The following is a 26,302-nucleotide window of genomic DNA, read 5'->3' on the forward strand; positions in this document are numbered from 1 at the left end:
GATATGTTCCCTAATAACACTTATATTTTTGGCGGGACAAACAAATCTGGTCCTGTATTATGAACACGTTCGTTAATACTGGTTAAACTGTGTATGCTATTTTTACCATTAGTTCGAAACTAACTTGGAGTGAGCATATTCCTCAACTCAACAAAAAATTAAGTAGTATTTGTTTCGGCCTCCGTAGACTAAGAGGTAATGTCACAACAGGCTTTAGTTACAGTGTACTATGCAAAATTTTCAGTCTTTAATAAGTTACGGTATTATTTTTGGGGGGTTATTCTACTGAATGTATTAGCACATTTCGCTTACAAAAGGGTTGTGTTTGGATTGTCACCAAAGTCTTCTTGCAAGCCCATCTTTCGAGAACAAAAAATATTACCAATACCTTGTCTGTATCTATATAAAATTATCTTGTTTTCCGTAAGTAACAAACACTTATTTATTGAAAACAGTAACGTCCATAAATACAATACTCGATTCGTTAATAATTTGCATGTTATCCCCTAAAATTTCTCGTTGTTTCAAATAACTGTATACAAATTTTCAATAAGTTACTTGACTTTCTAAAGCAAAACAAATCATATTCTATGTTTAAATCTGATCTTCACATGTTCTTAGTAGATAAGTGTTACTTCTTGGTAAAGGAGTTTTTTGAAGACAACGTGTAAATGTCTTTTGTTAATTATGTTATGAATGTGTAAGCTTATAAAAAGTCGTAGTTATGAATGTATTACTCTATTTGTATGTTTTTTATAGCATATATATAATTATTTTGTAATTTTGATAACTGTATGCGTACTCGACAATACTCTCATTTCTATGGAAAACAGACAAATTAATATATAAACCAACAAATACCTATATTTTTGAATATTCTACACTGGGGAAATCACTTACGCCATGGTTTTGTTTTGTGAGATTTTGGCCAAGCAAAATTGTGGCCTGCGAGTTTCTGGCTGAGATGTTTAATACCAAAATGCATCGCATAACAGAGAGTACGCATCATAAGATAGCATAAAACAAGTTCCTGCACCTGTACAGTTAACGAAGGTGCCCAAAGCGGTTGCCGTTAGATATAAGAACCAAATCAGTATGGCGAACGGTTACTTGAACAACGTCGATCAAAATGTTCGAGGGAATTGTTGTGGACCGCTGTAATGTCCTCACGAAGGACTCCTTCGTACCTGATTTCCTACGATACGCAACATCCTTAAACGTCCCCAAAAGTTAAAGCTCAAAATATTAAATTTAGCGACTTTTGGAACTTGAAAGCCCTCTTTAAAACGCACTTCCGATTCTCAAATATCAAGAGTGTACTGGCCATTTTGTTTCACTGTTCTGTGTCACATGTTAGTCATCTGCTGAGGAAACACCATATCGATATCTATCGAGGAAACAACATAAAACAAATTGTAATACAATTTAACTCCGAAAGTAATACACAGATATCATTAGTAAAATGTGTATACATCTTTAACGGATTCTGTGTATTACTCAGTTACTCAACCTACTTTACTTTATATGTTTATTAATTAATATTAATAATATCAATTCATTAACTACAAAACATCAGGAAATGAAAACACTCATGTTTTTTTTATTTCCCTCCTTTTTCAGCGAGAGCTTTTTCCCTCCACCCACCTCACCAGTCCCACCTACCAGTTCCCTTCCTCCCTATTCCCTATCAGCTTTCCACCCCAAGTACCCACCGGCTTTATAGGGTGGCTGAAAGAATAGATAGATAGGGGGAAAGCAGGCAGAGGAGAAGGCTGGCTTCGGGGCGGGTATAAGGGCACAGAGGGCATCAGGTCGGGATCAATATTTAGGATTCAGGCGTCAGGACAGATATCAAGAACCCCAGCGTCAGGTCAGACAGAAGCACAGACACCCAACCAGACAGACAGATAATATGTCGTGGTAAGGCTTCTTCTTCTTTCTTCTTCGTCGAAACAACTGAAAAAGAAATACAAATTGTCTGTGGATGCGTTCGTGAGGGAAGTCGCACCGGTAAAAATTAAGTTTTTTCGCTTGAAAGTGAAAGAAGAAAACTTTATTAATGTGCTAATTCTTGTATACAACAATTAATACATTAGATAATTTTCATTCTTTCAGTTTCAGACGATAAGACATTTACCGGTTTGACTTTCTTCACGAGCCACCACTGTGTGTGAATAATGTTTGTGTGCGATCTGTGACATAAAAGGTGCTGTACGTGATGCTTATGAAGAAAAGCGCTCTGAAAGAATAAAGGACTTAGCTTTCAAGATTCAGTCTCTCGTCATCAGAATGTGTCCAAGACCGACGAAGGGAGAATACTAGACAAAAGTCAAGTCGATTGTCACTATCACCATATTGAATCTTGTGCTAAGAGGTTAATATGGAAGGACGTGTCGCGAGGTCAGACTCTTAAGTAGATATTCAGAGATGAGAAAACATTAAAGGTGAAGGTACGACACACAAAATATCACTAGACAACCATGAGACACACTAACTGTAATATAAAATACTGCAGAAAGAAAAAAAAAAGATTCGGGTAGAAGGAAACTGGAGACAGTGTGGTCGGTGATTAGGATTATGATGATGATGATGATGGGGGGAGGGACAGTTATGATTAGTTAATTAAATTATTTATTTAACTTTTTATTTATGTTTCTTACCTGCTATAACTTATCTATTTAAGTAATTTATTTCTTTATTTAATTTATTTATTTATATTTTTTATTAATTTGGTTCACTACATTGTCTCCACCCTTTCTCCACCCCTTCATCCTAATGATCTTCCTCTTTAATATTTTACATTACAGATGTTGTATCATTGCGTTCTTTCAAGTGATTTTGTATGCGGGACATGTCCACCATTCAACTTTTCTCATCTCTTGATACTAGTCATACTTTGACCTGATAGCACGTACTCCCATCACAATATTCTAGCGGAATATTCAATATGGCTAATAGTAACATTTTTTCTCCATTTCTTCACTCTCTTCTACATTCTGATAGAGAGACGTCCTAATGGAAATTATATTATTAAAAAAAAAGCAAACAAATAGTATTGGAACAAATGTCGGTTAAGGAGTCAATGATTAACATAGAGAGAGGGGGGGGAGAGATTGTAAAGAAGTAAAAACCATTGGATACGGAGAGAGGAGGACGAAGACACATTCAACACATATTGAAGAAAGCAGAAGAATTATTTGAAGAAGAATCAGAAAGGAGAAGAATTTTCCGAAGAACATCAGTCATTTGTGCAGAAGTCCGTAAATGCTACTATACTTACCCATCTGGATCGCAGCGCGTGGTCCTTCGCCGCATCAGTGTATATGGTGATGAGGAATGTAGGCGTTTGGATGTGCGTACGTGTATATGTTGTGTATATCCACCCGCCCGGCCAAGCACCCCCACCCCCACCCTCCCCTCTTCCAAGGCCCCCTCAACCCATCCGTCAGCCCGTCTCCCCCTTACCGGACCGTCTGCCCAGCGGCCCAAACACCCGTCCTGTCCACCAGTCTACTCCCCTGCCTGCCTATCCAGTCACCTCCAATCTTCTTAGAGATCCTAGGAAGATTGGTGGTAGACATACCCTATCCATCTATTGATCCAGCCACCCCACTTAATCAAGCACCCACCCCTAAGACTCCAAGCTAATTCTTTTAAGGAGGGTTTTTGTTTAATTTCTTCATTTTTTTTAACAGACATTACATTTTATAAATGAGACATTACAATAATTTACTTCTGATTTGTTGTCTTCTTGTCTGATGAAATCCAATCCAGCGGCGAAAACAGTTACAAGCATTTCTGAGTCTTCAACTTCTTCGTATCAATTCCAAATAAACACAGCGTCCATCAACTCAGCTTCTTTAAGAGAACCAAACAGTTGGTGTAATGAAATGGCGTTTTCAGAACACTCAGCTAACAGAATTTTTCAACCAGATGATGCGGAGGACAAGTTGCATTGTTGGCTTATTCTTCAACCATCTCGTTTTCCAATTTTTACAACTGAGTTGGTTAAATCAAATTCATCAAGAGTACTGTCACCAGCAATTAAGCGAGAATTACAAGACATTTAGATGCTTTCTTGTAGCTATTGATTCTTTTGCAATTTTATCTCGGCTCTAAGAAACAACCAGGAAACAAACAGAGAAGACCTTTTTGTATAACATTTAGTATAGTTTGCGGGTTAATATGTGGTCCTTGGAAATTCCAAATCATTTGCATTTGGCGACATCTGTGAGTCGATTTGCAGTCAACAATTTGTTCATTTTATATCTTCACAACTTATTTATCCAACCACAAATAATTGGTTCTGATGATGTGACAAGAACCAAATCAGATGACCATATCTCTAGTAGATTTGAATTTCGTCAAAATTCGATAATTTCTGGTTTACCAAAACCAATTATCACCTAGTAATGAAGAACACAAACTGTACTTTCCTCCTGCAGAACTCCACAATAGGGAAATCTCTGTCCACAAGCCTCTACGTAAATGACAATATAAAATCATTCAGAAAGTGTAAATAGCTCATAAAGATTCTGTGAGGAAAGAATTCTACATTTCGGATTGAAATTTAATTATAATTCCAGCCACTCTGGTCCTGGAAACTCCATACTCTGTTCACATAGTGCTATGAGTGATTGCATATGTTTCATCTTCAGTCAGCAGTTGATCAATTTAATATCTTGATTATTTCATTCCAACCACAGCACAAAAGTATCGATTTCCAGTGGTAGACAAAAGGCTCCAGGCCCTGTTGAAGAAGAGAAATTTTAAGAAACAAAGATTGTCAGGAACATTTTGTCATTGACAGTCATCAAAGAAAGTTACCTGTACCAACAAAATTGCAGGGAGTTAACGAAAATTATGGTTACCATGTGGAAATTTTGAGTTGCCATAGTGAAAACAAACATATAAAATAGAAGAGTGTTCGTACCAAAGACGCTGACATAAGAAACGGTGGTGGAAATAGGGTTCCGTGGGCGTTGATGTCTATAGTAGGAGACTGACTACCCAATAATAAAAGAACAATTCCAACGAACAAAATGATCGGAAGATGTTGGGGAACCCCCTTCTGCATGCCTTCTGATATATTGAAACAAAAATTAAAAATTGGGAGTATGAAATTTTCCCCTGGGCTATAAATTGATTTATTTGAAAATGGACTCAATCCAAGATGGTCAAAATTTGAAAATTTTTAGAAACAATAAGTCGTGATTACCTAGAATACGCGCTCTCACAATATCCTGAATATCACTCAATGATAAAGTACAATTTCCATAACGCTATTTGCTCAGAAAATGTAAAGAAAAATTTGTGATACTCCCCGTTCAGACAATGATGCAAGAATTCTGAAAACATATACAGGGTGAACCTAAAAGATGTGCACAAACTCCAGGAGATGATTCGTGACATCAAAAGAAGACAAAGTCCTCTTACATATTGTCGAATTCCGCGTCGTGTACGAGTGACAGGGGTGCCAACTACGAAACGAAACGATGTATTGTCGCGATTGGAGTTTCGATTCGACATTTAAAAAACAAATATAACTTCCTCGACAGTGATCGTGCGTCAGGCGAGGAGTCAGTTTGACTAAGAATGGCACACAGACAAGAACTTAGTGAGTTCGATAGGGAAGTCATCATCGTATGGCATATTGCGGCTTTGTCAAATCGTGCCATTAGTGCCCTATTACGCCACCCAAAATCAACAGTGGGTAATGAAATCCTGAAATGGAAGCGTACAGTGTCACCAGTGTCTCTAAATGGCCCGGACGACCCAATAAATTGACGGACAGGGACCGGAGAGTATTGAAACGAGTGTTATCCAGCAATCGCCGTCAAACTGCATCTGCCATCCAGCACGAGTTCCACACGACATCGGGCACATCAGTTTCACTGAACATTGTCAGGACAGAACTGCATGCACTTGGTTTCCATGATAGAGCAGCTGTCCATGACTTCGCTGAATGACTTTGCTCATGTTTTGAACACTAAGATCCCTTCCTCTGGACTCTTTTAAAATTGCTCACACCATAAAACTCTGCAGAACATGTATTTAATCAACAACACAAAGAACACTTTCGCATCTGAAAGAACACTCGAATCTCTTCGTGTCACCATTCAAAGTACATTGGAAATAGCCGAATATTTGTGGAATAGTAGTTTTCCCTACTTATTAACATCAAAATTTAATCAGGATCCACTGGAATGACATTTCGGAATTATAAGATGATTGTCATGTGATGATTACCCTTCTACCCTTGACTTTCTTCATTTGCATATGTTGCAATCTTTGTACTTTGTTCCTGTAAAAAACGTGCTTTCTTCAAGTTCAAACTGCGAACCTCAAATAATATTTCTCTCACGACTCTTGTTCATCAAATGAGAAAATTGGCGAAAAAAAATCACTGAAGAAAAAATAAATAACTAAAGGAAAAGGCGTTACAAAACATCACTTTCAAGTTGATTTTGGTTGAAAAGGGCACAGATGCATGTGACTGGATAAGTAATTCTTCACCACTTCCAAAATGCAGTACTGCAGAAGAAGGTTTCGTTTATCATTTGTCAGGTTTCATAGTAAAGAGTCAAAAGTCACTAAATGTACATTCTGTATAAGCAAACTACGAAGAACATCTTCAAAAGAAAATAACGGCGCTGTCTTCACTATATTAAAAGACTGGAAATTCATTTCTAATGTAGTTAACTCAAGAAGTGTTTAGCGTGTTATTACAGGCAGAAAAGTAGTGATCGCTAACATTGCATCTAATAAAAGCATAAAGGTGACATATTTTTATTTTACTTTGGACAGTTTGAATGAAATCAAAGTTGAGGCCATAGTGCTGGGATGTAGGAAGGAACATTCATTCCATGAAACTAATTCCCAAATTGGTTTTACATTTTATCATGTGCCGTTTCTTTTCGTTCAAAGGAAATTTGGAAGGAGTTAGCGTCGTCAAAAATCGCAAAATCATCACTCAAGTTTTCCAAAATTACTGACTCAGGGTTCAACGAAGAAATCTTGCAGTATAGTTATAGGTAGGCCTATATTTCCTACTTATAATAAAATATTATCTATGTTATCAATTTATTTTTATAATGAAACTTGCATAAAGCACGGAAAGCAATGGGTTCGACATTTTCGTCCGTTTTGGACAGATTTCCGTTTTACACAAATTTGAAGAACAATATAAAGACACACCGGGACTTTGAAAAGTTTCCATTATAGACATATTTCCACTTTATTGAAGTTCCGGTTTATACAAGTTTCATTATATTTTAAATTGTAACTTGGGTTTTGTCTCAATGCCATGTATAAAATATACAAAGACTTTATTAATAGATGGAAAAATATTATAATAAATTTGAGAGTTTGGAAATTTTGTGGGTGGAGAAGTTCTTTTTTAATTATTTTTTAAAATTTTATGTTTATCTACAAATTACTGCTACATATGTATTAAGTATACAATTTAATACTGAAATCAATTAAGTACACGCTACGTTTCTGTAGGTGAATTAATGAACTGTTAAAAAAAGAAGAAAAATGTATGAGATTTACATTTGTTTCCGTCGCGTTTCATGCGAAGTGGGATCGTAAAACTACGACAGCGCCTCTCTGTGGTGAACCACTCCAACTAACTGAGTGTTTACACTTTCTCTTCAAACCGCTCTGCTATTAGAATGATAATGATAATGCCCCTTGCCATAAAGCTGCCAATGTTATGTCGTGGTATGACGAGAACAATATGCAATGACTCCAGTAGCCTGCTCAATCGTCTGATTTAAACCCCGTGGAACATCTGTGGCATGAATTGGAGCGACGTTTAAGGTCCAGACCAACTTGCCTTAATTCACCTGCCGCACTTGGAACTGCCTTGCAGGAGGAGTGGGCTGCCATCCCACCTGATACCTATCAGCAACTAGTGGAAAGAATTCATCAAAGGGTACATGCTGTGATACAGGCCAAAGAAGGCTCTACCCAATATTAGGTACGTCATTATGTGCTTCATTCCGAAAGTTGTGGAGTGACCGGTGACTTTGGTAGATAGCCTATGTGTTGAGTTTTTTTATTTGTGTGTATTCATTTAATTGGTATATTTCTATCTTGCTAGTTGGATACAGTGCAGTGTTAAAAATGTGCAGTGTGGAACCACGCAGCAAGCAGAATTTCCCATAATTGCAATCAAAACAGTTCATACGCATCAAAGACAATTAATTACCAGTTTAATCAGTACATTAATGCAAGTAGTTCATTAATTTCTATATATATAAATGCAGCAGTTACTGTAAGTACCAAAATTATAATTATTTGTATCATAGCAATGTATGTTGTATAAAGACTTTTTTACAACGAAGCAATAATGCATGTAGTCATTGTAGTGTGAATCATATTTTATATCTGTAATAAATTCATAGTATAAAAATAACAAGGCCAAATCTTAGAATCAGCATTAATAATACAGTCCACAAGGTGTTGTAGCAATACTTTAAATCACATACACTATGTGTTTGTAGTTTCCTGGTCCAGTAGTCGTTGGCAGCAATAGAAATACCCCAACCACAGACCTCTTGCTATGTCCAAAGGTTTGAAATGAAGAGACCAATTGCGAACGTCTTTCTTGGCTGTAGAAAGGACGAAAAATACCGAAAACCATTTTAAAACAGATTCATTCGCTCTAAAATTATGTTTCAAATGCTATGTAAAAGGTGGGTATGAACTTTTGCGGACGATTGTACTGAGAGAACAAAATCTGGCTTGTCACGAAATGATTTTAAACCGTGAAGACGACACTTTCAGAGAAATCAGAAATGTATGTAATCAGGGGGCATCATTTGGGAGAAGGAAGAGAGAAGCAACTGCCTCTCCTCTGAGTTTGAGAAACACATATTTTTAACCAATTATTTATTAATAAAAATAAGAAACGTGAATCACTTAAGTCGATGAGCAGTCTTGCCCCTTCCAATCAAAACCTGAAATGACGCTGGTGTGTGTAATCCAGGGAGTGAGGAAGCACTGAATCTACTTTTGAGAAATTATCATATAGGGGAAACAGTAGCTAACCGTAGGCCCACATCCAAACATTGGACTACAAGATACATTAAACGGGCTCCCAGAGGCGAGAGCATGACTATTTTCAATTAGACAAGGCTCAATTTACTTGAGTATGGTCACTTACGAGGTGAAAGTAAGAACCTTAGAGTACATTCAATTCCTGGATGTTTATAGTATTATTTTCTGTTTGTTGATACTTTTATTGCATATACTTTTTCTGTGGTTTAATCAGTGGTTCTCAACCTTTTCAAGTCTAGCACCCGCTTCGGTGAATGCGATTATCTTGAACGCCCCCAGTCATCTTAACCTAATCCACTCAAGCACAATGCTAACACTTGAACGAAGCAATCTAAGAACCAGAAAAAGGCTTTAATTCTTAAAATCAGCCGTGAAGAATACGTACATACAATGAAATTAAACTTTGTCTTACATTAGCCGTCTTTTCCCTTACAGTCCTTGCATCAAGCACCGCCTAAATAGTCTATCACTCCAATTGCCGCTTTTGGTTCCAGCGTCCCTTTTGGAAATGAGAACGCCCACGTTGAGAACCACTAATTTAAAGTATAAAATGGTGATTTTGTTAAAACTGAGACTTGAAACATTAAAAAAGAAAGAAGCGAACAGTCCTGTAATTACTTATGCAAATAACCTTATTTTTAAATTTTTAATGGCGACTTTTCATGTAATTTGTAAAACATATTTTGCATCAGGTTCAAGAAAATATTGCTCCATTAAAGTCGAAAATAGGCATTAAAATAGAAACAACCATGAGATTTTCTTTAGTTCCCTTCTGTATTTGTTTCAGCAGCTGTGTGTTACGTCAAGTATGATAATTGAAAGAAATCCCATCGGTAAATATTTAATTTTGTTTCCGCTGCAACCTAAGGGCAGAAATCTTGCCTAATGTACTAATTTTTGTTGACAGTTTTCTGAAGCTGTACGAAGCCTTCTTTCCTTAGTTTGTAGTAGCTCTAAAGCTTAAACTGTTTACTAATGTGACTTCCCTCAAGAGCCGCCAATGCGCTATGGTATCTACAGACTTTAGTAAGAGGCCGTAAATTTTGATCACCAAATCATTGGTTCTAACTTTGTACCTGCCTATCAATTTTTCTTTACAGCAGTAGCAAATGAGTTTCAGTTCAGAAATGTGAAAATGCTCCTACCTGATTATTTTATCTCCCCCTTTTTCTTAGCATAAAAAGAGACTAAAATACATACCACAGACACATACTCACACACACACACACACATACAACAGAAACATAGGTATACATTTAGTGTATAGGTACACGAGGATGCGTTTCCGATATGTTACCTCCTGCAGCGACCGCGACCTAGGTGGCTATTCGGTAATTTTACTTTCGCCAGAGTTATAAATCATACTGTGAACCAATCAGGGTTTCCAGGCCTTATTGTCACACCCTTATTCTCATTCATGTGAATCACGAGAAATAGCCTTTTTGTGTTACATAGAATTTTTCCGTGATTAGCTAATTTTTCGGAATTTCCTTGTATTTTTGTGAATTTTCTTTTTTTTTTTTTATACAAGCACAAACTTTGTAATAACAGAGTTCCAATACTCTGCACGAAGCATCTTCCAAACAGCTGTTTCTTGTTCTTGCCTGGCAACATGTCTTTTCGTTTTTCTCCTTCCTTTAGACATCTTTTACTGATTCCGAAACAGCAGGCGATCAATTGTTCTGAAACGCACCAAATACGCTCGAGCCGGCGTATTCTGCGCGTTTTTATTGCTTTCGCCTTTGAAGTGCATTCTGATTAGCCATCCACATTTAAATACAGGGTCAGTGTATTCCAAGTGTACGCATGAGCCATAAAAACGCGTTGCAAACGCATTTTTAGCCGTGCACTAATAGCTAATCAAAAATCGCCATAAAGATGACATTGTAAACATATTCCTCCACCCTACTCAAAAGTTCGTTTCGGTGCGTATGTTTCACTATTTTTATTTTGTTCTTCGTAACATATTTTCTTTTTCATGTTTCAATCCAGCGATTTACTCGTTTCGAAAGAAGTCATGGCTGGAGACATATTGGACAGTTGCTTCCTACCCTTCAATTTGCCGTTGAAAATTAATTTGGACAATTGAGCGCAACGAGCAAAAAGTACTACTACTACTACTACTACTACTACTACGGTACTAATAATAATAATAATAATAATAATAATAATAATAATAATACACAAGGACACTTTACTGACGATACGCACTACCAACACTCTTTTTTTTTATAAAAAATATATTTCTTTTGTCATTTTTAGATTTTTTTGGTTTACGAAATTAATATTTCAATTTGAAGTGGATTTGAAGACTGGAACAAGAGTGTACTATGTAAATTAAAAAGGTAATAGAACAACAGATAGCAGCACATACTAATTTCTCCCACTTTTCTGACGCTTGCCTTCGCGACCAATCACGCGTAGAATAACGAATTCATTGTGTGTATGCACTTTTTAATTCTAGAAAAGGAGCAATAATAAGTAGATTTAGAAACAGCTTGATTGTTATCATTGTTTCAATCAGAAACTATCAGACCATAGAGCGAAATGGTCTACAAATTATGTTCAAAAATACAATTATATATCTTTATCTTAATCGAGAAAGAATAACTCACCAAAATCTTGATTTCACAGAGCACGGACCCCCACGGATCCAATGTGAAACCAGTCTTCATTTTTGAAATAATAAACTGTTTGTCTTGGAAGACCTAGTACCACATAAGTACGAAGTTGACATCTCAGGAATAAATCATACGAGGATATATATATATATATATGGTAACGATTTTTTAATAATGAACTATTGTTTGGTTGTAAAACAAAACAAAAATTATGTAAAAACAGTTAATCTTTAAATATTGTTAGCAAAAGTTATAAAATATTCCAACGATATCCTTCATAAGAACGGAGTTCAAATTAAAATAAATAAATAAATAAATAAAAACACTAGAAAGCTATCACTCTGCAATGATATCCAACTTAAATATATTATATACTTCATTTTCAACATTTTATTGAGGAAATAACAGTTTGTATCACCTCTTCTACATATTATGACAAAATAATATTTAATTACTGTACTTTCAAAAACCGTAAAAAAAAAAAAAAAATCATGAGGCCCTAAAGAGTGTCAGTTAATAGGGAAGAAAAAGGGTAAATATTTGGACACAGGGCATTCAGATAAAAGGGACTGTTTCTAGAGCAATTAAGAGCATTCCAATAAAAAGGACTGCTATCGGAGTAATATTCAACGACAAAAAATATTCTTGTATGAAGCTAGGCGGATTTTCATGCACCTGTCCGTTGCATTCTTTGTTTGTAATGTGGCTGAATAGCCAATTGAGAAAAACACAACTTTCTTTTGGCTAAACATAGAAATCGCAAGCAACGGGCGCGTGCATGAAAATCAACTTTAATAGTAGTAGCAACATCTTTACTGAAAGTACAGTATAATGGTTAGATTTGGTTCCAGAAATTATCATTTACAATTTAAGTAAAACTATAGTTGGCTGAGTGGAAGAATGCTTATCTATGATTAAAGCCCGGAATTAATGGCAAAATGCCATAAGTGCCATTATTGCAATTTTGATGATATTTTCAGGAAAAGTGCAATTTCACAATTTAGAAGCAATTTGTTGCCATTGTCACAGGTTTTCTCTCCCACTACTCTTTATTTACTCTTGAATGGCAGCATACCACAGATCTGAGTCGCTCTTATCTGGCCAAGCGATCTCGGTGTCTGATAATAACTGGTCTATTCCCGTTGGAATGTGACAAGTGGAGGGGTGGGGATGCTGGTGCGTATTCAGTTCTTGGAATTTTGAAGCAGTGTTCGGCTCTTGGAATGACAAACGAAAGTGCTTACTTTCAAGAAGTAGCCAGGTGGGCAGTTATTGTGAATCTTAGGCGTGCGTGATACAGAATTGGTATTTATGTGCGTGTCAGTATTTCAAGATGTCGAAAGTTGGTCTTTCTAGGCAACAGAAGTTGGAAAAATTTGTGAGTGAGTTCGGGCGTGCTGTGTTTTCAAGAGACGGTTCTGTGCTGTTTTGTAAGTTATGTGAAACTGTGGTTTCCGCTGAAAAGCGTTATTTTGTAACACACCATATAAGCACTACAAAACACAATTCTACAAGGGACGCAAATCAGCTGGTGAAAAGGTTCAAAATATTCTTGGAACAGTCACGAATCCCGTTTCGCGTACTAACAGTTTTGCGAATGATCTGTGTGAAGCTCTAATTAACGTGGACATTCCTTTATGGAAGTTAGAAAATGTTTCCTTTAGAAACTCTCCAGAAATACACAAACAAAAAGTTCCAAGTCAATCATCTTTGAGAAAGACTTACGTTGATAGCGCGTACAGCAGAATTATTGACGATATCCGTAAAAGTGTTGCTGACAAAAATATATGGATTTCAATTGATGAAATTTGCGATATTCTAGTACGTTCCATTGCCAACGTTGTAATTGGAACTTTAGGAGGGAAAGAAGGCACAAAAACATTTTTGATTGCATCAGAAGTTCTGAAAAAACTAAATGGGACGGCAATTGCACAGGTTTTTACAAAATCGTTGAGTATTTTGTGGCAAGAATGTGTAAAGTACGATAAGGTCCTTCTTTTTGTCACAGACGGAGCTGCATACATGAAAAGTGAGGTGGACATGTTTAGAGACAGCAAAGGTGTAATCCTTACTTACTGTGTTCCAGAGATCATGCAGTGACGACCACATCTTATGAACATGTTTCGAAGACCAAGCTGATCTCCACATTGCAAACAAAATGACCCGAAAACATTGTTCATGTGTTTTTCATCAAGACAATGCGCCTGCTCACCGGGCAGTCCAACGCAGTACTTTTTTTTTGTAACAACGATTTTGAAGAGTGGTCTCATGTCCCATCGCTTCTAGCGATTGATGGCTATTTTCGGCAATGAATGATATTCTTCGTAGAGTTTATTTTTCAGTTGAGTCTTCCTAACATAATCAAATTTCCAGTAGACAAAACACACTTAAACAAGCGTCATAAAATCAGGATTTGACGTTCTGCAAAATTTGTACGTCTGAAGGGAGATTATGTTGAGAAATGATACAAGTTTCAACTTCCTAAAATATATAGTTTGCGAAATAATAATAATAATAATAAAACAGGATTTGAACGCACATTTTATAACAGACAGAATTTAAAGGGAAATACAGAACAACCAATCACTGTGCTATGGAAGTTTGCCATATGTACTCTCGGCTGCAGCATATTTTAAGAGACAAATCTTCTATATCATTTTTCTTGTATTGTAGGCATTTTGGATCTGGGTCATCAAAAATATGTCTTCTTCTCAGATCAGCAAACTTTCGATTGGTTTGACGTAACTTTCCATTCTTCTCTATCCTAAGCCAGATTTTTCATTACATTGGATCTCTACATCTTCCATCACTGGTTCCCGAAGTAACCATCGAGAGTTTATTGTTCCACTCCAGGTGTATATATGCATCTGTGTATGTAGACACGATTGGCTCTACTTTATCTCGTAATTTATTACCTCGGTAACTACTGGTCGTATCAGAAGGAAATTCGGTGAAAAATGACTTCACTGTCTACAGAATGAAGATCACTATAGTTGGTGGCAGAGTTTGACTACGGATAGAGTCGGCTTTACTTGTCTGTGGAACTTTCTTTCTTGGTAGCTACAGGTCGAATCGGAAGGAAATTCTGAAGAAGGTCTCAAGTTTGGTTTATGCAAGATAGTGCTCTGCCACATTTTCTGCGAAGACGTTCGTGAATTTCCCGATCAGCACTTCCAAGACAGATGGATAGGGCGTGAAGGAACCCATACAGTGGCCTCCTTGCTCCACTGATATGAATCCTTTAGATTTTGATATGTGAGGACACCTCAAGAGTTTAGGGTACAAAACACCAATAAACGACATACACAAATTGGAACAAAGAATTCGTAATAGATTTGCAATAATTCGTAATACGCCTATGCGTTCCAAACATGTACATGAATCAGTCACGTCGTGCAGAATATTGTATTGAGACTGACGGAGGACACATCGAGCAGCTGTTATAATTATTAGTGTTTTGTAAATTCTTGTATAGTGTAATACGCAGAGACAAAAATCTAAAGTAATAATAATAATAATAATCAGTGGCGTATTTAGGGGGGCTTCCGGGCTTAAGCCCCCCGAATTCTTACTTACTATAGTAAAGTATATGAAATATCTTGCAGAATTTTCACATTTTCAGGCAAAGCTCCCCGAAAGAAAATCGTAAATACGCCACTGATAATAATAATAATAATAATAATTATTATTATTATTATTATTATTATTACTATTATTATTATTATTATTATTATTAGTAGTAGTAGTAGTAGTAGTAGTAGTATTCTCACCAATTTATATTTATTTTTATATTCTACTACATACCATTGAATTGTAACGGGTGTTTACTAAAAATCCGGACAAATTTCAATATATGCCAACAGTATGCAAAGCGGCACTGTGATGCAAACTAATGGTGTTGTTTTGTAGTGTATATTATCTAGTTTCTGATACTAATTTTAGTCTTTTCTTCTTATTGCACACAATGTGAAAAATGGTGTCAAAAGAATATATACTTCGAGAAATTTTGTACACGTTCCATTCAGAGAACAATAAAACTGGAAAAATTCATATACTGAACCATTTTTGCAAAGAAGGAGTATCCAAGAGTACTGTTTATGATATTTTAAGAAGTATTGAGAAAGATTTGCCCACTTCACGCAAGTCTGGTTTTGATAGAACACCAAAATTATTGACTCCAAGAACGGTCGAGGTTTTACGACGTTTGATCATAAGGACGGAATTTCGCAACGCTAAGCTGCAAAATTGTTCCACTGTTTGCCTGCGACAATTAGAAAGACATTAAAAGAAACTGAATGTTGCATGTCGAAAAAAAGACCATTTCTGACCTCATTGAAAGACAAAAAACGTGAAGCGAAAAAGTTGTGCGGTTGGCTTTACCGAAACATTTGTGGATCTTAAATGACGAATGGTATTTTACCCTGTCCAACAGTGCAATAGAAATTTTTATTCGTCCAATGTGTCCTCTACGCCTGCTACAGTTAAATTTTCAACCAAACAGAAGTTTGAAATGAAGGCTCTGGTGTGGATTGCATTTGGCCCGAACGGAATGAGTTCGTCCTTCATCAAAGACTCTAATGGTGCCATTAATGCCGATATTTATCTGAAGGAATGTGTTCAAAAACGTCTTATTCCGTACATTCGACGAAAGTATAACGATAATTACGTCTTTTGGCCAGATAAAGCTAGCTCGCATTATGTTAAAATTGTCGTTGATTATTATCTACATGCACAGAAAGTCAATTTTGTTCAGAAAGAAGACAACCCTGCTAATTTGCCAGAAGCATGATTTATTGAAAACTTTTGGTCTGTTTTAAAAGTACATGTCTGTGCAAATGATTGGAAAGCACAAAACACAAGGAAACTTACAAATTGCATTAACTTCTGCTTGAGAAAACTGGACAACAATGCTGTACAGAAGCTTTCGAACAGTACAAAGAAAAGGATCGACTATATCAGCAGACATTGAGTGGTGGAACAGCAATGAGTAAAATTTTCTATTATACTTTGTTCATTGTTTATTTTGAGACTTTTTTTGTGCATTATCAAGAAACTAAATAAATTGGGTTCCATCAATAGTCCGAATTTTTAGTAAACACCTGTTAGCTTATTTTTTTCACCTTTGTTCTAATGGGACTACATTTTTTACTCAACACTTATTTTATATTTTTATAATATTTAATTTAGGGTCTGCTTGCTACAACATTCTTAACATTTGAAATTACAAATATGGTTTATTTCTGTCAGGGGCTTTTGTCTCCCTTGCTCACTTTCTACCCCCACCCCACTGAGAGAACCACTGAGCAAACAAAACTTTCAGAAGGGGAAGGTGGCTCAGTGCTAGAGCGGTTACCTTTGATGCGTGGGATCGTTGGTTCGATTCCCGTATAAGTAATTTTGTAGTGGACAACATCGCATCCGTGTTTTTTTCGGAGTACTTCCGTTTCCTCCCACTTTCTCATTCCAACAAATCCTCCATAATCATTCATTTGCCTTACTCATCGTCTCCTTTAGCCTAAAGAACATATTCGTGGGACATATTGAACTGAAATATTTCATTCTTTAAAGTTTCAGAAAACAAGACAACAGATTATGAAATTTGTCTTTTCTTTTCTTTTCCTTTCTTCTCATTTCAGCCTTATATTTTTGAGTTTCAGATGCCTTCTTCACTCTTGAGCGTGAGAAAGTATCCATGAACAATGTATGGAATTCAGCTCTAATCGAGCAACGGTATCGATATTAGCGAAAAAATGGTTTGTATTCAACACTTTATTCGAAAGCAATAAATAATCGACCATCTCCTCTGCTGCGTAGGGTCCCTGGTTCGTGATATAAGTTTGTGGTAAACAACATCGTATCTGTGGGTTTTCTCGTGGTTCTCCTGTCGCTCCACATTGTCATTCCATCAATTTTTCCACAATCAACCACTTGTAACATCAGTTTCTGTTAGCCTAGTATAGACCATAAACACATGATCTTAAGTCAGTGGCGGTTCTTGAGGGAAGTCGCTTCCGTAAAATTTTAAATGTTATTCGTACAAGCTAAGGAAATAAAACTTATCTAAGGTATTAATTTTTGCATACAGCTTTCTGAAACTTCCTTCCCTTAATGTTTTAGCCATTTTTAAATATAAATAATTAACATTTTCTAACCTGAGCTTAATACACTTCTTTATTAAAACTAAAATCAAGTATTACAGTTTCGACAACTTATCGTTATCTTCATCAGACTCTCGGTCAGATTGAGCGTCTGATAACTAGACTTCGCATTTTTATGCACTTAAAATTCATTAAATATGCAAGCAACTATCCTGTTAAATGTGTTAAAATATGCACTTAATATGCACTAACAATGCAATAAAAGAAAGCATTTTCAAATATGCAGCAAAGTTGTGACAGTTCTGTAGGTGAAATATAACATGGGAAGTGTACTTTACTTTTCACGAACTTCTCTTCAGAATCTATTTTTATGACAGTTACAGTTTGTATACCCCAAACCTTTTAAAACACTCATAAATGAGATTAAAATAAACCCAGTGATACGATAACACGATCTCTAGTTCTTCTTCACATTTGTATTTTAGAATGCATTTACTTTACATGAAATAACACGAGCCTCACTTGTCTACACGTTTCCACTGTGAAAAAAAAGTTTTCGTCTTTAAGAGTCTTCATCCCGGCGAAATTAAAATACCGCTAATTTTACAATAATTATGTGATATCTTCAAATAGATAAAAGATAATTGAAGTATGGAACAAGAGTGCCCTAGACAATATTATTTTGCATCAGGTACCGTTACCACAAGTCACCTAGTGACTTTCCGTTTTCAGTCGTTTAGAAACGCGAAAATAAATGCCGATTTTCAAAATGGCTCGAAATCGAAAGCAGATAAGTGAGTCGTGATAACGGTTTCTCATGTAAAATAATATTGTATAGGGCGCTCTTTTTTCACATTTCGATTATATTTTATCTATTTGAAGATACCACATAATTACTGTAAAATTAGCGGCATTTTAATTTCGCCGGGATGAAGACTCTTAAGGATCTACTCCTTCACGTAATTAGCTTTACAGTGTATCCCAAGATGCTTCTCTTCATTTTTTGGTGTCAGTTGTGACATTTGTTGTCAAAAAATAATCTTTTAACATCAATAGATGTTACTGGACAATATTTATAGAGAGGAGCAAGTTTAGTGCCTCTCTTTTCTGGCAAGTTGAAATTTAACCCCTGAAGGTATTTTCCCATGGTTCCAATTGTCTTGTAGTCGGAGTTTCTGGCAATAATATCCGTCCATTTCTTTTCCATAGGGCGCTCGAATTTACTAGGAACTTACTGGAGCTTGTGCTGAACTTTATCAGCGACAGCTAAGAATTCATTGAGCAACTTCCCACGGGTCTCTTGTTTCTGAATTGATGTCAACACAATATTACAATGTCTTTATCAGATTTCTCTTGACGTCTCCACAATTGTAAACTCTTTGCTCTGCTGATCAGTTGCTAGCATTATTGATCCTCCATGAACTAGACATTCTTCCATCCTCCCATGTAAAAAGTCGTTCTGCTGCATAAGCATTTAAATGCATTGAAAACACAAACTGAAACTGAACTTATTCAATGCTATAAGCATAGATCTGAAATAAATACGTATAGAATGTGCAGAATATGTTCTTAAGCGTTAATATATGATCTAACCTTTGAAATATGCATTTATACACACTATAAAACTTCAAATTTGAGATGTATTATTGTTGTTAGAAACCCCTACTAAGTTTAACAGAGATGCATATAAGCAAAGAAAATATACATTGCATAAAAATCCGATGTCTATTAATAACCACAGCAGGGGCGGATCCAGGACGGACTTCTGGGGGGGGGCGGTGTGTTGTAATACTGCTACTTAGAGCTACTCTTTAAAAGCTCCAAACTCTGGGATGGGTTTTATTTATATGTAAAATAAAATAAAAGTTTCCTCTTCAGGGGGAGGGGGCGATCGCCCCCTGGATCCGCCACTGAACCACAGTTAGGGTTGCCATATTAACCGATTTTAGCGGGTACCACCCGATTTTCAGGTCCTATATTCGTCCCCCGCTTAATCATCTCTTAATCATGAAAAACCACCCGCTTTTTGGATTGGAGAAAAATCTAAGACGATTTGTTGCAAAAGTATTGTTATAATCAACGTAAACTGCTACATCTCTGTGTCAATCTCAATCGCGATTGAATTAAATTTGGAGTCGCGCTCATGCTCAGGCTGTGAGCTATTTGTCCAGTGCTCATGCGCAGAGCCGTTTGCTAATAAGAGATTTGCTGTAATACACAGTTTTTTTCGTATTTCATGTGTTTTTAATGTAATGTACTAGAGGCTCTATTCGAATGAATATTCATTTCTAGAGGTTGTGACAAACATACTTGAATTATGACTCCATAACTTCATATAAATTACCGGTATTTTGTTTCTTAGAGAGAAAACCCCATGAGCAATATCTGCGATATATCGCTTGCTTTTTTCGTTTTGAAAACTTGCCTTACAGATATCCTTACAATGACAGATATCTTACTGTAATACTTACGTTACAATTCGAGACTCACACTTGTTGATCTTAATAAAACATTAAAGGCAAAAACTAAATTTGCATTACTTTAGTTTCGTTAGAAAGGTACAGTGTCACTTAACAAAGAAATCCCTTTATACACATATATATATATATATATATATAGAGAGAGAGAGAGAGAGAGAGAGAGATAGATAGATAGATAGATATAGGGTCTATATATACACAGAACCGGTTGTTAAAAAACTAGAATAACACCACTGGGTAGAGCGTTCACCTCTGGTGCATAGGGTTCCTGGTTCGATCCCAGTTCGCGCTAGATAGGCTTTGTGGTGAATAAACTTCATGTGTGGATATTCGCGGGGTTCTTCGTACTTTTTCTGTTTTCTTCATTCCACCATTTTACTCACCTCATCTTTTAGCCACGTCCAGGGCATAAGTATGGGACATAAAACTGAAATGGAAATTCGCACTTTACAGAATTGTTGATAGATGTCAATCAGATTTTAAAATTAACACACAATTAAGTGTTATTTAAAGTCTCCTTAGAAGAATTAACCATTTACCCAATGAATGCTTTTGTTGATCAGAATTGTCAATTTAGCTTAGCTAATCTTGATTTTTTTATGGAGCTATTTATTGAAGAATTAAGCTGTTTAATGAATTGTGATAGATTGTAATAAAGGTTATTTCGTACTGTAAAGGAAATAGTGATGGACATACCGTCTCTTCTGTTCACTACGACCTTCTTTTCCTATTTGTCTGCATGATTTTTTATGACAAGATTAGATGAAGCCCCTTGTTACCCTTACCACGTAGCTTAAGATTACAAGTTGGCATTTTTGTGATTCTTCCATGCATTGTGCCTGTCAGAAGTAAATCAACATTACCAGTTCGTGATTGCAGTGATAAAAGATGCAAAAATACAGGAATGTGGGATCAGAACAGCCCTACTCGTTAGAAATGATTAGCATTGATATGTGCAAAGGTAAGCGGATTCAAATGTTGGTCTCGCATATAAAGGAAGAGATTTAGTCGAAAAGTACATTGCACTTGTCTACAGAGTTTAAGAAGGAATTACCTCTGACAGGTCAAGTGTAGGTCATATTTGCTGTGTCATTCAGCAAGCAGATTACTTATGTTATACATATATATTTAATTTATCACGAATTATAAGTAGCTAAAAAGGAAAGCGAAAGCTTTAACTTCAGTTTTTTTTTCTAAATTTAAAATCTGTATACAATTTAAATGTGTATTTGAAGTATTTACACTAAATAAAATGAAAATGCTAGAAACAATGTTCGTAATGGATTGCAATGATGTTTGATTCGTATCACCACAGGAGTGCAGTTAATATAAAATCCACTATAATTAAATGTAGCCAATATTGTATGATCTTGGACCATGATGTATGGTCCGCCAAAAACTATAATTATAGCCTCCACAAACATGCTGTCAAGAACAATTGAAAAGCCTTAAGCAACTTGTACACTGTTGCCAGCTAAATGAACTCACACTGTTAAATACACAAATAATCCCAAATAATCTGTAAATTATATTTATTATAAATAAATCGACGAAAGTAACTATGAACTGGAGTAACTTAGCCTCATAGTTGTGCTGGCAGCTAACTTTTTATTTGTTCGAACAATGTTGTCTATGTAATGAGACGCCAATGTTGTCTGTGATTTTTTAAAACTAGTACGAAAACCATGTTTCCGTTCCATCACTCTACAGCACTCATTTCCAACTAGGTGCTCTATGACGTCAAAATCTACTGTTCCCTTCTTAATCAATCACACGGAGAGAAGAAGAACCGTTGTTGGGTGACGAGTTGAGAAAAACAATTGTGACAGACAAACAAGAATATCGAAAACGTAATCGATAGTTTTACAGGTGGAACATGAGTACTCGTTGTGGAGGGCAAGGAGTACCCAACACAGCTTACTGATAAAAGGTGGTGGAGTGACGAGGGATAATCATATTAATTTAAATATTAATGAAAATTACTAATAAATGCTCTTACTTATGCAAATCCCTACTTGGAGTGTCAAAGGTAACCTCCTGCCGGAGCCGCCACTACCACACTTGTTACCTTCATGAGCATGAGTAAATAGATAAAAACAAAATAACATCTCAGGGTTTTAATTTCAAAATATCTCAGGGATTTTTGGTTACCACAGCTATGGTCTCAGCAGCTACTTGTAAAGAGTATGGTAAGTTTCATAAGGTTAAAAGAAAAGAAAAAAAACAATTTCAAACAAATCGGTAGCAGTCTGTTATGTACCCTTTACACTCATAGCTGGGTCTCTTTGGTTCTCTGGGCGTGAAGCTTTCCTGGGCCCCGTTCAGGAAAGTGGTCAGAAATACTAGAGTAAAGGAGAAAATGTTTCCTTAACTCTCCATCCTGAAAGAAAACATCAGAATTAGCAATAGGGTAATCACCACACAGGAAAACAGAAACCCTCTCGCTACTGGTAGTTGATAGAAATTTATTTCCAGCTTGAACAGCAGGATGAATGATGTAAACACCCACAATGATTTCATTTAATATAACACTTCCTTGTAATATTAATGATGAGAATTACTTTCCTTGGTGCACCATTTACACACTGATATTTATATATATCTCATTACACTTAAACACAGATTAAATAATACACCCTAGAGATCTTGCCGACCTCTCCAAATTGTAAACATTAAGCAATTAGCAAAATTCTGCTCATTGTTAAGAGTTTATTTTCTCTGACTGTCTCTATATAGAGGTGAGGAGTAGAGAACATCAAATAATAATAAAAAAAATTAAATCAGTTTAGAAAATTTTCCACGGTTCCATCTTCTGATGCCTTGACGAAATAATGTCCACTTCCTGGATAGTCTCTGCACACCGGAAGGAACTCGAAATGTTTATGTGAAGATAATCACACGCAGGAAGCTACTAGTTATGAGTAATCAGGTTTATGAGAGTTGCACAGTTTCTGGACGTCAATGACGTAATAAAAGGAAAGACGTCAAAATCTCGTCAAAAGCTGACACAGAAGTTAGTCAGCACAAATTATTCACAAAGTTTGGTAGTCTCCTTCGTAAAAGTTCAGGAGGGCCCTGTCATTTTACTGAGACAGGCCACTAGATCTCAAATGAGACCTGTTGAAATCTATTATATCATTCCACGTCAAGAATGTCACTTCAGTGCCAACGCACTATTTGGAAGTTAATTTCACAGATTATACTTTTAAGTTTTTAAAATGCATGGCCAGCTTAGCCAAAGTTCGAGTGTATGATAGTAAAAATGGTAAATAGATGCCTAAACAACGAAGTGTTTGATACTTCAAATAGATTGCACTGTTTTCTATTTCACTTCTTAATATATCTCACATATTGGCTTGTGAGCACCACTATCACATAGTATGACTATCACACCCGATTTCGCGGTACATGCAATATCATGTACTTTATTCAACAGAGCTCCAGGGAGCCGACGGCTTCACCGCTCTGGGAATTTTCAACGAACTGAAAATCACAATGTCCACCAAAACCTTGAAACCTACGTAGATTCCAGGAAATTGAGCGACTCGCTCTTCCAAGAATAGACACAAAAGCTTTGGTAGCCTGAGGCTAAAATGTGTGTGGTCTATCCAGCCAGCAACGCTTGGAACCGCCAAAATGCTCTTGCAAAGAACAAACCACTCGTGACATGTGCTGCCATCATAGTAACAAGCGGCAGTTTCGAAAGCTCCTGTCCAAAACAGAAGTCCATGACAGGAACTAAATAAACAATACTTATTTCACTCCTAGTAACTATACACAGAATAGTAAAACATGGTTATACACACATTAAGACATAATAATATATATAGAACATAAATATATAAAGATACACAGATGACATTACATATTTTACGTGTAGGGAATCTCTTTCCATGGTCTCCCTATGCTCGTCTGCTAATTCTGGCTGCCATCATGCCAAGAAAGAGAGAGATGGAAACATCTGTTGATATTAGCAAATTTTGAAAATGCACACAAGATCTAAATGTCTTGCACGTAGGGAAACACGATGATAAATCAAATCATGAATTTTAACGGTCTTTCCAAGAACTTATGAGCGTAATACGGTAATATTAATACATTACACATGAAAATAATCAAAATCAAATACAAGATTTTTAAACACGCAGTGCATCTCGGGAAAATAGAGCTAGGCCGGATAGCTGACGATAGCGGTTGACGCTTGGGTGACGCGTAGAGCTTGGGAGGCGCGACATTCTTTTAAAATGTGTGAAAAGCACACGTATAGAAATTGAAAATCTATCGTAGCGACGCTAAAAATTTTATGACTTTTTCAACAAAGCTTGGAGTGCGTCTCGCAAGCAATGTTTCCACCTAGATATTCTATACAGAGGAAGCTTCCAGTATACTTCCTATAAACAATCTTTCTGTCTTTTCTTGTTTATCTAGGGTTTTCTCCTCCCACTTAGTAGTCAACGACCTCCAACAGACTCTCAGATCAGAACACTGTCGCCAAGAAAAAATCTCTGTTCAAGCTCTCTCTGCATCATGAAGCTCAAGACTTCTATATACGAAGTAACTAAATATAATATGATTTCTTCCTATATTCCTTATATGCAGAATATGTAAATCCAATGATGCATGTAATTATATACATCCTATTTCCCTTTAATGAGATGCATGCAACTACCAAATTATATTCATATACCTATGAAAAATAAATGTACAAACATGAATAAAGTATATATCAAAAGAATATTAATAAAACCGTATTGCGCTCCGTGTTTACCCAATAGTTATCATAATTGTTACATGATATGCAAATGAAGGCTAATTAAGCAGCAATTAATTTATTCACAAATTACTATAAATTACCATTTTAATAAGGAAATGTGCACTCATCTGCATTTCGATATGCAGATGAAGCAGAGGGCACTCGGCCTTCCACAATATTCCCCCCTTTGATACTAGGTGCTGTATTTACTAATACAGAACGTAGATCAACAGAGTGTACATTTCCTATTACTGCAAACAATCAAAAATATCTCACACAATAAGCAATAAAGAGAAAACATAATTACTAAATCAATAAGCAACATAACTAACAATTGAGAATTCAGGTAACCCTAGTTTACACTACGCATAAATACAATGTTTCCCAATAACACACAATACACAAAATGACACTAATCCCTAAAACACTATATCACTAAGACACTATTTACACTATGGTGCGTCACAGTTAGGTATGGATGCTTCTGGTGTGATTTCGTTTTCCGGCTCCTCTGTACCAGTACCACCAGTAGTTTCTTCTCTGGAAACATACTTTTTCAGTAGGAAAGCATTTCTTGTCATCTTGACCTCGTTTGTTATTGGGTCTGCTAGTGTGTACATATTCTTGCCGGATGATGCAACGATCTTCCATGGACCAGAAAATAAGAGGAGAAGCTTCTTTGAGACACCTGCTAGAGCATCCGACTTCGGAAATACTCTAGGTAGTACAAGATCACCTACATTGTACACTATTGTACGGTGTGACTTGTCGAAGTTTCGTTTTCGTGCAGCAGCATTTTTCTTATGGTTTCTCCTTGCTATATCTACATAATACTGCAAGTCATGGCGTTGTTCCACTTCCGGAATCTCAAATATGCGTGCTTTGTCTCTTGACATAGATAAGCCAAAATGACATTCATAAGCTGACACGCCAGTGGTCAGGTGTTTCGCAGCATTCAAGCACTTCTCAACTTTCTCCAAATATTTTGGCCTCATTCTCTGGTTGTCATGACACAATTTACGTAGCAACCGTACGGTTGCCTTAACAGCTACTTCAGCCATTTCTCCCTGGGGATAATATGGTGTGGAAGTGATGTGCCTGATACCAAGTTCTGCAAGGTCTCTTTTCCAGCGCTCAGACTGGAAAGGCGACCCTCTGTCTGTTAAGACGAGTTCCACACTAGGACTTAGTTTTAGATATTCTTTGAGCTTTCTTACTGCGGTGGTAGTGTTCGCCTTCCTACATGCATACAACCCCACTAGCTTGGAGAATGCATCATAGAAC

Source organism: Thermobia domestica, chromosome 15, assembly GCF_964235325.1.
Source record: "Thermobia domestica chromosome 15, izTheDome1.hap1.1, whole genome shotgun sequence".
Lineage (NCBI taxonomy): Eukaryota > Metazoa > Arthropoda > Insecta > Zygentoma > Lepismatidae > Thermobia > Thermobia domestica.